This window comes from Lottia gigantea, assembly GCF_000327385.1.
Source record: "Lottia gigantea unplaced genomic scaffold LOTGIsca_86, whole genome shotgun sequence".
In the NCBI taxonomy this organism is placed as follows: domain Eukaryota; kingdom Metazoa; phylum Mollusca; class Gastropoda; family Lottiidae; genus Lottia; species Lottia gigantea.
This window is the reverse complement of record NW_008710834.1, coordinates 959,047-973,241: the sequence shown is the minus strand read 5'-3', so window position 1 is coordinate 973,241 and position 14,195 is coordinate 959,047.

Sequence of the window (14,195 nt, the reverse complement as noted above, 5' to 3'; positions counted from 1 at the left end):
CTGTACAGGCGTGATGCACAACTGCACTTAGTCAAAGAAATATAGATTCGAGAGTCACAGCTACTGATCGGCTACCTTTTTAGAACAAAGCCGCGCCGGACGAGAACATAATCAGCAGGTGACACTTCAAACTACAAAATCTCGAAAATGCGTTCCGCATTAATCTATTTAGAAAAAGTATTAAAACGTTTATTCTAGTTCACTATCTACGATGTTTTACAAGGCTTTATGAGAATTTTTGGTATACAATTGGTAGTTAGAAAAGTCATAACATATTATACTGCTGTAGACCTCGGGCTGAAGTGGATCATACCACTCGTTAGTGCCATCCTTAACTTCACATGGTCAAATTTAAGACTTAAATAATTAAATTGAAATATCGTTAAAGATTGGGCTACTGGCAACAGTTCACCCGTTTCACGTCTACATTAACACATTAACATCGTCTTTCAAGCTGAGAAATCTACTACATACCAGTGTTTTTAGGGTAATTCAAACATCACACCTAAGCATCCAGTGTTATGGCAAAATTGACTAGATCAAAGACATTGATTGAAAATATTTATTTTGAAAATATTCTACCAAGTACAAGATGATCCTTGCCCAACCTTCAGGAAAAAGGCCCTATACAATTTAACTAGGTGAAACACTATATTGGTTTCACTTGACACAAAGTTAATTTTCTTTAACACATCCCAGAAAGTACAGAATGGTCAATACCAGACAAATTACTCGCTGGATTCCGCCCATTAAGTGTACAGAATGACACTTTCTGGACATATTGTCTGCTGCATTAGACCTATAACACAATGTTCATGTTCATCCTGTTAAGTAATCACGAGGACGTCGATACACTAAGTTGCATTTTATGATACTGATACTGATATAATGGTCAATCTTTTGGCAGAATGACTGATTCAGAGCAACATCACCACATACCATCATGGGTCGTGGATTTGAAAACAGTCGGAGATATATTGATGTCACGGGCATCGTTTCTGCCTTAGAGGCTAAACCTCTTGAATTTGAAATGCCAAGACAGCAGTTCGAAGTGACTGAACAGCATCATCAACAGGACAGTTTAAGAAGTCATTCGAAATAATGGAGAAAGACACCAAAGTGACAAGCATCAAATTCTTTGGAAAGAAAGATTTCTCTGTTCCCTGTATGACATGGGGAGAATGACAGATCAACGAGGCCAGACATGCCACGTTTTCTCAAGATATGACCAGGAACGTTGATATTTGTCTATAACTTAGCAGGAGATTAAAACGCTCAATGCACTATGGCATAAATGGAATTTGTAAAATAATATTGTATTTAGTTATCTCTGCGCTAATAATCTGTTGTTGGTGGCTAGAAGGCATCCATCGAAATATTATTCTCTAACTCCACCCGGATTCACACAAACATTTGCAATCGTCTGAGTGCACATGAGGCTGCAAACTCTATATCTAAACTGCCACAGTGTCTTACAGGATATATACGAAATTGACTGGTAAAAGCACAGTCACAGAGAAGCAGGCTGAAAGATACTGATTTTTTTAAAGAGTATCAACCCATAGAATAAATACCTTAAAGCTAATGTTATACGAACATTAATAGTAAGCATTGTTTTAAATGGTGTACACTGCTAAAAAAAAAAACCGGTTTAAACAAGCTCTGTGGTCAAAAGGGTTTTTTGAGTGGTCAAAAGCCCAACCCTGAATATTCATATACATGTATTACTATATCATAATATATATATATGAGATTCACTTTTTTTCGACACAATTTTGGCGATTCTTTAACTGACTGATGGTCGTGACCAGCCTGTTATTTTCTATATTCGTTGCATGTATGTTTCTTTATCAAGAAAGACCGGGGTTTTCAACCTTTTACTTTCGTTTACTACTGTCAAGATCATTGATCGTTTGCATTACCCCCATTCCCCCTATTAATCCTTATTTTTCGTGATTTTTTTCGAAGGTTTTCTCTGCATTCTTTTTCCTGTCGGAGAATATAGCCTGACTGAAATGAACGACATAAATTATTATTGTCCAAATATTTTACGCTAGGCTACGAAGCGCCTCATTACCTCCCAAAATTTCAAAAGTAGTTGAAATCCGTAAGTAAGGCGACTACTAGAAGACCAATGTGAGAAATTTGGCTTTTTAAATTAATATAACCTTTGTTTAAGTTTGATAATAGAGATTTTATCGTATATATTTTAGAGTACAACAAAAGGGAAATAACTACCACATAACCGTTCAAATGAAATACTTACATTAAAAAAGATCAATAGTCTAGAAATTTTCAGCACGAAAAGAACTTTGAAATAATTGTATGCATCATATCGCAATATGCATTAAGAAATAATAAAAAAAAATAGAAAATATCCAACAAAGGGACACTTTTTTCTAACCAATTCTATTGTAAAATCAACATGTATTTGTGATATCTGCATTTGTCAATGTTCTGCAACACAGGCAAATAAAATTAAATGCCAAGAGTATCTCAGTTTAGGCAAAACATTTATGACAAAATACCTAGTCATTATGATAGTACGAGATGCCCGTTTCAATGCAAAATGTTTCGAAATCTGAAAAGGGGCTTTCCGGTTTTTCGTAGGTCGAAAATCTAGAGAAATGTATCCATAAACGTTTCTGAAAGTTTTTACTACAAAAAGGTTAATTTATTTAAATGCTAAAACTATTTAAAACTATTTACTTAGTTGACGTAAACTTCTAAAGTTCGTTGTGTTTTTTGGAAGCTGTTAGAAAATTACTGTACGTTTTTTATTAAACCTTCTAAAAGATATTCAGTTTGATTATGTAGATACATATATATACTACGACGTTTTTGATAATGAAAATTTTGCGAACTGCCCCTTTGAGCTAAAAAAAAAAAAAAAGAAGTAATTTATGGGACTTCAGTCCACTTATTGTTGTATTTTACAGTGATATATTTCACACCGCGGTGGTTTAACAATTATTACCGATTGTGTCATAATTTAATACTCCACTTTAGATTCAATAGCCCGTTATTATAGCCATCGCCACGATATCGTACATGACAAGGTTAAATTATGAGCCATATTAATCTTCCAAATCACTCTCCGTTTATCACGTCATCGAAAGTGTAACATTTGTTTCAAATATAACCCTGAACACCGAAGATAATATAATGAATGAACAAAATTCACAATACATCGATGGACAACCAGTTTAACACAAACATACGTATTAAGTGGACATACTATGTTGCTGTTATTAAGTACATGGACATCAGAGAGGTACTAACTCTCACAGTTTAACAATATATACAAACAGAAATATACATATACACAAGTACATGTGTATGAGATGGACTTGACCCTCATCACACATAAGGCCCCTCTACCCTTAGAGTACCTCTGTTTTTTATGTCCTAATCATCATCTTACATCTATCCATACGAAGGTTGTACGTTCTGATTTAGGTCTAAACTGTAATTTTTTTAAGTGTTTCATATGGTGAGAATGGTTTGTTTACTACGAGTGGATATTTCGCGTAGGATAAAGCGAAGGATAGATTCACAATCGTTTCTTTGTGAAGATCCACCTTTCTGTAGTATTTAAAAAACATGTGGGACACGAATGGATATCAAGAATTAAAGCAGCTTTATAGAACCATATAAACCATATTTATTTTCTGAGACAAATGGCCACTGAAAATCTTAACTTAATTTTCATCTAGTAAAACACTATAACTATAACCTACGTATGTTTAGGAGGGTTATGTCCCTTACCTTTTTTAAACGTTTCAGCTAAAAAAATAATCAAGCTTTGATGACGTCACTAGTTGCGAAGGATCTTAAATTTGAAAAAGCATATTTTGCTATTAGTGACGTCTTCAAACACTTATCTTGTGTGGAGTTGCAGGAACTACCGACGTCTTACTGAAAATTTGATTGGTGCAAATATTGTTTCTGTTTCTGTATATGTTTCCCCGATAAACATACAATTTTAGAAAACCCCTTTAATTAAAAAAAATCATCTATTTACGTAAACACCTCAAATCCCCGTGGACTCCATATTTATAGTTCAGGCAAACATTAGATTTTGAAGTCTTTGAATGGGCATTTAGCAATTGTGAGTACGATATATAGACACAGCTTTATGGGGAAACACGTCGAAACGTTGCATAAAACTTTAACCAGTGATTGTTGTTCCATAAAGCTGTGTCTATATATCATTAGATTTTGATTCATCCACCATTGTTAATGGATCAATCAGTAATAATTTCGCAAACGTACCTCCGGAAGTGAAGAGTTACAGGTCCGTAATCCAAATTAAAACGTCCACGAAAAAGCAACGTCTTGTATATTTAATACAGCAATTTTCAAATTTAATTCAAGGTCGCTAGATAAGGTATGAAAGCAGAAGTCCATTTCTACACGCTAGTTAAATCGGATGGCTCCTTTCACTATTATGGGAGTCTAAGACTGGTTCTACGTTGTTGTTAAGGAGTAACAGTGCTTTCTAAAGAGGACAGGTACTAGGGATGATTACAAGTTAATGTTAATATTATTAGTTCACAAGGTCCTGAACTATCAACTCTACTGTTTAATTTACTTCCTGTTTGAGATTTTAACGTGTGTCGTCTTGAAAATTAGATCACATGCGTAATGTGTAAGAATCAATGTGTAGATGAATGAATAGTTGCAGTGGTCACAATGATTTATTCTGAGGATTCGGATTATATGGGGAAATATCAATCTAACAATAAGTGATATGTTAATGCATATTTTGAAAACTATATCATATGTAAGTGTTTAATATTACTCTTTTCTAAACATATTATATATAGTATTTGATATAAGATACATGTACCGACTATTACACGACTTATCTACGATTTTGTATAGTGATAACATATTTTCTTTTCGATAAATGTTCACTTTATACCCGGCCCTTTTGAAATAGGTTACCAATAATATATATTTATTCAGTTTGTTTGATTCATTTTGATGGCCGTATTTTGCTCTATAATTCATAGTTATTCTTCGAGAAAAACTAAAAGCCTTTAACTGAACAAGAGTTGTAACTGAATTAGGCTTATATCTTTTTTTTTGTCAGCAGCATCATAAATTATTGTAAATATGTATTATTTAGCATATAGATATGCATAAATTATAAAAACAGACGAAATAATACCTTAGAATGAGTATGAATATGGACACATATATTTTGCACGAAAACTGGAAAACTTCGGATTTCTATCAGCATCAATCCATATTTTGTTTTGTAAACATAAGAAATTAATCAGAATAAGTTTAGAATGAAAACCTACTAAATGGAACGCATGCAGGACAATTGAATTTAAGAACGTATGCAGGATAACTTAATATCCTATATATAACGTTTGCGAAATCATTGCTGATTGATCCATTAACATTGGTCATCTTAATTTAAGAACAAAAACATATTGTCTTTCTCGTTGATCTTTCAACATTCCAGATCACTTGATACTACTCTACGACTGGGTTTGTCAACTCACATCACTTTCGAAGACCCATTATATTGATTTTGTTTTTCCTTTTATACCGGACATCAAAATATGAATGTATATAGAATCTCAATATAAGAACCTATGCAGGATATCTGAAAAAAAAGAAGCTATACAGGATATCTGATAAATAAGAACCTATAGATGCAGGATATCTGAAAAATACGAACCTATAGATGCAGGATATCTAATAATAATATTCGGAACATGATATCTAAAACAAAAGAAATAAGGACCAATACAGAATTCTTTGAGATCACAAATAGAAAATTGACAAATTCCACAATATTTCTGAACAAAAAAACCTGAAGAATCTGCATAGACTAAGAAACACTAACAAAAGCCATCGAGATATAAAAACCATCGACCTTTTTGCAGAGATGAAAGAAAAAATAATTTAAACTCGATAGTTAAAAATAAGAACCTAAAATTGCAAAAGAGATCCTGTTTGTAGAATCAATACCAGATATTTGAAAATGAGTCCTGTTTAATGTTACCGATGATGAATCATAGCGAAATAATTTTTTAATATACTTATTCTTGCGTTTGTGAAATCCGATGATTTCTTTTCTTTACTTTGTCACATAAATGTCAAGTCTTTTTCTTTATATTACTTAGTAACATCTTGATGGACATCTATATTATACTTAATCACATCCAATATCATCTTGATATCATTAACACAGTATGACACAATTTCAGATACACATACATTCTTTTTTCTTTGGATAGTCCTAATGTATTATATGGATTATGTATTGCAAAAAAAATGTGTTAGGTATTTTGTTAACATTTGGGAAACCATTCATATAAGATTTTACACTTAAATAATATTGTGAAGTTTTTAAATCGTTTAACAGCAAAAAATCTAAAATCATATTTCAATTAGAAACCTTACGTATCGACTTTTACATTACTAATATTGTCTCTTATCAGAACGGAACGGGTGAAATGTTTAAGGGTAACCAATATGAAATCCGTTTGAATTCTGGCCCACCTAGAGATGATGGTCTCTAAGCGGACTCGATAAATTAGTGTAATGTACTAATGTGACTATAAAAACTTATCCACAGATAATCATGCAGAGAACGGTTTCTGTTTACATTTGAAGAACCAGTATAATGCCAATGTAAAAGTATTTTAATGAAAATAGTCCTATTTTATCTCGGTCTCGATAAATTAGTGTAATGTAAATGTTAACCGTTCTAAGAACGATTAATTGGGCCTTCCTTATATTACATCCGGGTGACTACAAAAACTTATCCACAGATAAGCATACAAAAGAACAGTTTCTGTTTACAATTGAAAAACTAGTATAATGTCAATGTAAAAGTATTGTAATGAAAATAGTCCTATTTTATCTCGGCCTGGTCCGAACTGAGAATAGAGGGCTTTATCGTCTGTTTGTAAAATCAATACCAGATATTTGAAAATGAGACCTGTTTAATTTTCGGGGAAGGGAGGGTTTGATTCTCCCAAATGTACAGGCCTAGGGTGGAGCAGACACTTTATTTAGAAATTAGGATTAAGGGTCTTGATATTGGGTTTTCTTCTTATTATACTTAATCATATCCAATATCATCTTGATATCATTAACACAGTTAATTAACACTGGTCCGAACTGAGAATAGAAGGCTTTATTAACACCTAATAATTAAATTTCAGTGCTATACCATACACTTCATTTTATGAGATATTTTATATTAATTTTCAGGTTATGTTATTCACCCTACCAAGAACGCTATCATTTCCGAGAGCTTCGAATCTGAAAAATTCCAATATTGACGAAACATTTTACCTGTATTTGCCATTACGTCACAAGGATGATTTGGTCGACTTAAAAACGCAACAGACATTATTGTACCATTATGCTGGTAATAAAATTTGTCCAGATCATAAACAAACTAGGCGACATGTTTATAGATCGACATCATATTCAGACCAATCAATCCAGCTTCCAGCAACTATGACGCATAGCTCGTGTCCTTCTCATTTGAGGTAAAAATGTATACTAATTATTACTTTTGAAGGAAAGTTTTGTCAGTTTTGACAGTGACCTCACAATCCTTCCAGTGCAAACAGATTGCAGACTGACTTAATGGGGGAACAACACAACAGCCTTGGTTGAGCCTCCCAAGAAGCGTTTGTGAGTGATCTCTCTCAAAACATTTTTTGGATATAGTAGAATAGATTTGGTTTCCACACATAGGAGAAAACGATAATAAATCATAATTTCTTAGAATTGAGTTGGGGATACAATTGAGGGTATAAACGTTCTCTGTACACACAATGGGACTACCGCTGTTATTTATCATGATTCATATATCCAGGTCTATATTATAATTTAGAAGTCAACCGTGGCATCTAGTTAACTTCACGTCAACATCGTCATGACAAATCTGTGCCACCCATCATCTGTACACTTTTTGTCATACAGCCCGAAATAAAACTCAATTTTTTCTTATTCTGCAAAAAATGTGGATGGAGACGGGCTTTTATTGCATTCTCTGTTCGTCAGAAAATTACGGCAACGTTTACGATGCTAGACTATGATTTCGAAAGCAGTTTTACGCAATTTTAATTCAGATTTTTAGTTTTAACCCGTACTCAATAAGTCTACCAATCCAACAGCCTTCGAATTATTCGGTCACTAAATTAATCTATAGCTTCCACTTAAAAAGCTACGACCATGAAAAAAATAAAACAAATTTTGTAAAATATTTTGGTAGTTGTGTACATGTAAGATTGAAAAGAACATGTGCCTAAGATTAGCTCTTATTGTTAGGAAAATATTATGTTTTGAAATAATGACAGGGTGTTTATAGATATCGATATTAGCCACTTAATGCAACTTTATATTACAATTATAGTAATGTTTTAATAATATAATTATACATTATATTGTTTAATGTTCAATGGGATTTAAAAATTGTCGAAAAAACATAATACTTAAAAACGTAAATAAAAAAATGTCATAGCTCCGAATCGGTAGAAATATGAACTTTCTTGCGCCATTATATGCTATTCCGGTCTACGATATAGGCAATAAATTGTGTAACATCGATGCCTTCTGAAGAGTTCAAAATAAAATAGTATTTAGATATAGTTAGATTTCCGATACATACCAATTTCCTTACCCTTAATATTTCAGATTGAACTACGATAGTTACAGAGAACCCAAATATATATTAGAGGCCGCATGTAACTGTGATAAATGTTTTAAAAACTACCAAGGAATATGTCAGCCGGTTCAGTATCCCAGAAAAGTCATGAGAACAAACCCTTTGAATGGTGTTTCTCAGTGGAAACTAGAAGAAATTGCTGTGGGTTGTACATGTGTTTATCCTGAAATGGATAAAGGAAGGCGTTAATATCAACGACTTCACTGCAGGATATTACTCACGGTTTGTTATTCTCTGGAATTCGGAACATTTCAAGAAGAATTCCCCACTCCTTTCGATGTGGACTACCGATGTTATGGTGTGATCGTTTAAGCATTAATATTTAGCAACAAAAAGCAAAATAATGCTCCAATTATTGAACATCCCTATTCGTAGTGTTTTAAGGTCAGCATTGTTCATCCGACCAATCTCGTAGATAATTTCGTTTTTGCTGTGTGTTAATGTCCAACGAATTACTTAAGATTAAACTATTTTTGCACCGATTTTGATAGATTTTGCCTCGAGCGTTTTTTAAATCCAAGGTACACTCAGTACAAGCCGCAAAAGATGAAGTAAAGATAATTGGAGAGTTGTAAAGAATTACTATGTAACTCACAAATATATCATCCTTCACAAATTATTATCTATTCATCATATTTTTTTTTTAATTGACCCATGTTATATTGCTTTATACATATAATTGCATTAATATTTATTAATCGGTCTGCATAACGTAACGTCGGACGTGGACTATATTCCATTAAGGTCGACGTTGCGATTATAACAGTAATTCGGAGTAATTGGATTTTCAACAAACCGGAGCGGTCGAAAGGCTGTAGCCATCAAATTGAATGATTTTTTTCCAATTTTTTGACGGATCGAATGAACATTAGAACGCCTTTACAGGTCTCCAAGTTCTTAGAGAATCTTTGACACTACAGTTCGGAGGCAGTTTCTAGTTGTCGGAGACTTTTTCATGTTGGCACTTCGACCGACAGATGCCATGAGAACCTTTGAATCGCCAGTTGGTCCGAGCAAACCTTTAACAGGTGAAAAAACATGCTAGTACTTAGAAGCCACTTTGCTAACATATTGTACACATTGTACAAAAGTACTAAAAACCAATGACTAAGAGTTTTGAATTTGTAAAAATTTTATGATTTTATTGAATGGACGAAATACCAAAAGAAAACCATTCAACACAAATATATTATACTTTTTGTAATAAAAAAAATTACCTAAATGAAATTTTATTACAAACTGCCATCAAAACAAGAAACGCTTTAAGAGAGTTGTATAGTACGTTGTTGGCCATTTTGTCAGTCATGTGGAAAAGTTTATATAATAAAACTATGATATATTGTCATTATGTATTTGTTTGCTTTGAATTTTGTGACTTTTCTGTTTGCAATAACGTATGTTTTAGTGTATCTATAATATATTTTTTGGAACACGGAATTTTTGTATCAACGCCCTTTATCTATTGACCGAATTATGTCCGACTATGTCTACTAAATGTACATAATATGTTAAGCTTTCCATCATTAATGCCCCGATGAACACTTCTTTAAACAAACATTCCGAATTCGTCTCGAAGAGTAGACATGAGAATAAGTTCTACTTGTCCAACTTCACCAGGAACGTAAGCTGAATTGTGTAGGTCAGTTGTCAGAGAGATCGCATAGCGTAAAGCCCTGAGTTACATGTTTCTTAGGTTTTGTTTTAATATTTGTATGTCGCTCTACATTTTATTATAGAGCTCTATTTCAACAGTGATAATACTGTTTTATTGAATGTTAGCAGATTATTTTTTTCGGCTCCACTTTGTATATACCAAAGCTTAATGGTTCACAATCTAATATTATTGCAATTTCGCCTATATTACCCCTTTAGCGAAAAATAAATTTCATGATATATGTAAAGTAATACACTGATAACATTAAAAAAAAATTATGAGAATTTTGTTAATTTGAGATAAAGCTATACATTTACGTGTATGGTCTTAACACCTCAGTGCGGGTGATATTGGTTGAAAATCTGGGTAATACAAAACCTTTGTTTCATTCGATGAAATTATGAGCTTGCTCGAATACTATTATTAATGATTGTTGACATGGTGTTTCAACTGTAAAAAAGTATCAATTGATATATCAGTAGGATGTTAAAGGAAAAATATGTAGGTGTGGGTGAAGGTATCAAAATAATATTCAAAGAAGGCATTACACGAGGTTAGCCCTGTTCACTAACGATAAGGTTAGCAAAATTGGAAGTTCCTAACACTTCTAACATAATATAGTTAAACTTAATATGATGAGATTAGTTTTTCGTGCCTCTGAATGTTCCGGACAGGGGTGGAGGTTCAGAGTCTTCAAATTGGTTACCACAGGAGCAATTGGGTTGTCCGAATATATCGTGATATTGACGATTTTGCTGTTAACACAAACATATAAAAGGCCCAACCATTTGATGGTTTACTTTTTTTTCAAATTTATAAATATCCACACCCACCAGTTTATCAATAGTTTCGGTAGTTGTTAGGGGGTTTCCCTTAATTTTCTAAAAATTGAATTATTTGTTTTCTAAGAAACCCATTTGATCAAGTCAATTTGTTTGTGCAATTATGCATATATATTAGCACAGGGTATTAACTAATATGTTTTGAAATGAAATAAAAGATATATTCGACTCTTTTCAGGCAAGGACAAAACTGTTACACTAGCCTTATCACTGAACATAACATTGTTCTCAAATGCGGGGTCTCGGGGACTAAATGGTTTGGTCCTAGCAAGAATTGACACAACTGCAAGAAGACGTTGATACCAAAATCGGGTTAGATACTCATGATATCGCCGGATTTTGGTTTATCCTTGATCGAGCCTAGTACCCAGAACTAAGCCTAGGACTGTTCCTTTTCTGGCAAAAGAGTATTGTAAAAAAAATTTCTCATGAATAAAGTGAGGGTACTAACTACACAAATGACCCCCTCTCCATCCTTCATCTCCACTAACGACACTAAATCTTTTTGTCTGTTAGGAATATTCTGTTACTACCTACGAAGCTGCCTATGACCATATAGCGCTAGGAATTCCGTAATGGAAACACCCTTTCTTCAGACGCTCAAAACCTGGATAATGAAGTTGGTATATTGTACGAGTTGGTAATTAAATGCGTACAGGTTTAGATTATATGCTAGGTACATGGCTGCTTTCTGATTAAAGGAATTGGGATGGGGTCGCGATTTGACCCGCCTTGATGGAAATGGGGTCGGAAAAATCAATCAGCGAGAACAGCGGATTTAGGGTATAACTCATGCTGCCGAAACGGTTTCGAATGTGGACGTTTGGAATTTTGTTGTTGTTATAACTTCAAATGTATGACCAAATTAAGTGACAATATCTATTGTGATAGAATCTGAAACCACGATATAACAGTTGGCAAGTGTTTCAGATATTAAAAATCTCGAAATAAGATTAAAAAACCACACCTAAGCAGATCGATCCAACTGGATGTTACAAAGTTATCGAAAACAGCCGTTCTGAATAAGGACACAAAAATAGAATAAATACAATAGTAGATTTGTTTGTGGTCTGAGTCTCTCTCAATATCATGTTGGTAGTCTCGCTTCAATTACATGTTCTCTCTTCGCTTTCGTTACATTTACATGTGTAAAAGTAGGATATAATAGAAATGTTAAAATCACCGTCGCGAATCTTACGTAAAATCTCACGATCATCGCGTCGCCGTAAGGATTTATTACATTTTGAAACTGTAACATTGAAATCTTTTGCAGATTGTTTTATTGTCAGCAAGATAATCGTCATCGTCCAATCAGATTCATTTTCACATGCATGATCGACATAGTGGAAACGAGAGACTGTAGTTTTGTCTCCTCGTGTGCCCATAGTTGATTGGTGAAACTCAAACAAGACTTCAGTCGTCGACAAAATCGCCGAAAAACCGTTAGTGTGCCTGCATCATTCATAAGACAGGATGCAGAAACCGAAACGAGAAATTTAGCTGCGGTAATCGGTAATAATTGTATTCACAGCTCACCTTCGAAATGTGAGCCTCAGATGTATATGGACTCACTCCACTAATTCATTTGCAATCTCTTCCCATGTTAAAACACGAAATTCAACCTTCTACAACTTTTTCCAGAAATCTCGTTGAAAGCTTTCCAATATGTCGTATGAAAGCCTGACCAATTCTCAATGTCTCTTAAAAAATTCAATATATGATGACCATGAAAATTTTGAGCTACTAAAATTGAAAGTAGACTACTACGGGTTATACTCATCCGCTAGAGTTTGGCACTTCACAAAACGACTATTTTTAGAATTAGCCTTCCGCCTTTAGAGTCTCTCATCATCTCACCAATTCTGAAAGATAATGCTATTTCAGACATCAAATTCCAAATCTAGACTAAAAATAGACATGCAAAAACCCCAAAAGAGAAGATTTCTAAAATGTTTTAGTGGAGTGAGTCCATATAGGGGTGTCGTAAGTAAGAGTACAAAAGCAAATATTTAGTATGAGTTATTTCCCTTGAAAACGCGTTCAATATTTAACCTAAATACTCTAGAAGACACAATACTTGATAGATTTTGACGAAACTTGGTATGAGTTATTTCCCTTGAAAACGCGTTCAATTTTTATTCGTAAATAATCTGGAAGGCATTATACTTGATGGATTTGACGAAACTTGGTGTGACTGTTCTAAATCAAGGTTGAACTATCTTAAATCAGAAGAATCGAAAAGTATTTAGTACGAGTATTGCCCTTATTCTTAAAACGCGTTTAAGTTTTAGACTGTAAACACTTTCGAAGGCCAATTTCTTCACTAATTCTGACGAAACTTAGTAATATTATTCAGTATCGCCTAAAAAGTTCAAAAGTATTGCATGACTGAAGGTTGAATATTTAATACTGGTAATATTGTTACTGTACTGCCAAATATTTTTATATAAAATCAAAGCTGCCAGTGGGCGTATATTAACTTACCTGGCAAGCTATCTTTCTAAACACAGTCAATTAAATGAATATTAAATATCAGTGACCTCATGTCATAAGAGAGTCACTCTATATGGTTCAAATTAAATTTTCAAATTTAACCCATTTGTCTCGTGTCCCCTCAAATATATATATCAAAATATATATATTTAATCTGCTTAGTTCCTAAACAAATAGTTTTTGTCGTCTGCAATGCGAATATTTTTCAAAACGATACATATTACAATAAGAGAAAGCTTCAGTTTCTTTGTGTTTATATCAAGTGGTATAAGAGAAATAGGCCTGAATCATAGTATAGCAAACAGTCTGTTGTATTTTAACTGAACGCCAAATCCCCATTGAACCGTTTACACGCTTTTCTTTCTTTCTCGACACACACTGCTTCTCTGACAAGAAGAACACATTGAGGGGAAATAAAAGGCAGTCTCGTGGGTATAATTGTTCGACAAAGGATCACATTAAATACATTTTAAAGTTTGCTCTGTTGCAGTGTTCT